Source organism: Martes martes (genome assembly GCF_963455335.1).
Source record: "Martes martes genome assembly, chromosome: 11".
Classification (NCBI taxonomy): domain Eukaryota; kingdom Metazoa; phylum Chordata; class Mammalia; order Carnivora; family Mustelidae; genus Martes; species Martes martes.
The window spans coordinates 8,417,719-8,419,453 of NC_137899.1; positions in this window are offsets into that span (position 1 = coordinate 8,417,719).

Below are 1,735 nucleotides of genomic sequence, written 5' to 3' on the forward strand. Positions count from 1 at the left end.
TTACCTACCCAAGGAGCGCCTGCTTCCGGAAGCATAAACGAAGAGGCTATCACACGCTTTGTTCATAACATTTTCTTGGGCAAATCACTGATCTTTTATTTCAAGAAAATTAGTGTGAAGTGATAGGACTTTTTCTAATAGCAAGATCTATTTTTTTTTTTTTCCTTTTCCTTCCGCTACTTAAAGCATCATCTCAGTGACTGCTCAGGGGTTGGCCTGAACGTCATCGGTATAGCAAATATTTACTATGGATTTCCTACTAAAAGACACATTATCTGCAGGAAACAAACAGGAATCAAAAAGCTACAGAACATAAACTATCATCAAACAAAACCCCCGGTTTGGGGCAACAACAAAATCGTCAACACTGCGAGTCAACAAGGAGAACGTTATTTTAAATAAGACATAATAAAAGAGTTGGTTTTTTTTTTAATTTTCTTTTTTCTTTTTTCCTTTTTTTTTTTTTTTGCCTTTTTCTTGATTACAGTTCTTGTTCAATGGTGGCAAGTGCTGATTACGGCCAATCCCTGTCAATCCTGGGAGGTTTCTATAAATACATTTTGAGTGTTCTATATTTCGATGTATTTTAATTCATTTTGCAATTCCTGTATATGCAAACTTGACAACTTCTGTAAATTGCTTATAGTACGTGTGATATAACTTCAAAGTAGATAGACTATGACCCTCATGCAAGCTGATTTTTATCATTAAATATATAAATATATACATATAGAGATCTATATGTTGGGCCACCAACCAACTTTTTTTAGATAAAGCATTTGTTTTTCACTTATAATTCATATATTGTGTGAATTTTGTAATGCCTTGTTTCACTTCCACAGGTTTGACAGCTGCAGATGGTCTCTGTTGCCCTCTGCTTCCTTCTGGAAAATGCATATTCAAAATTGTATTGGTCTCTGATAAACGAATTAATTTTGTTGTGTGTATGCTGTGTTGAAATTTGCGATGTTCCTTTATATACGGTGTTTATTGAGGTTTGAGGGTCTCTTGACTCTGAAGAATGTACACTCTCTGGTTTTGACAGCTATCCCTCTATTATTATCATCGTTATTATTTTCAAAAAGTAAGGTTGCTTCTAGAAAATTTGCCTTGGAGGTGAAAGTGGAGAAGGTGAAGTGGTCACCATGATTACCCAAAGTCATGGAAGAACACTTCTTGCTGTGGCTAAAAATGCTGCTTCCTTTGACATTTATGGATTTTTGTAGCTTTGTCACTCTGTTATTTGCTGCTAATTATATTTTAATGTCTCCTAATTAAAAATTAAAATTTGGTTGTTGACTAAATATAATATGCAAAAGATGACTGCAAATCCCCAACTAAAGAAGACAATGTGTTCAAGTGTTCACTGGTTAAGTGAATTATAATTTCAAATATTGCATTCTTATTTTTGGCTTTATGATAATTCAGATTATTTTATTTGGAAACTGTTTTCTACTCTAGCAAAGAATGATAGGCAAAAATTAATGTGTTCCAGATACACTAGAATAGATACAGATTGAGACAGAAATGACTTAAGTTTTCCTTACAGAGAGATTCTTCCATTTTCTTTCATAACAAAACCAGAAGATCGTCTTTGTAGGACCAGCAGCTCATAGGCAAAGGTCCTAAACTGAAGCTTGAAGGCAATGAATACCTCTGCTTTTCAAAGGTAAATGCATTGATTTTCTGCTGTTCAGTTACAAGCAGTGTGCATATTTTCATAATATCTTAACAT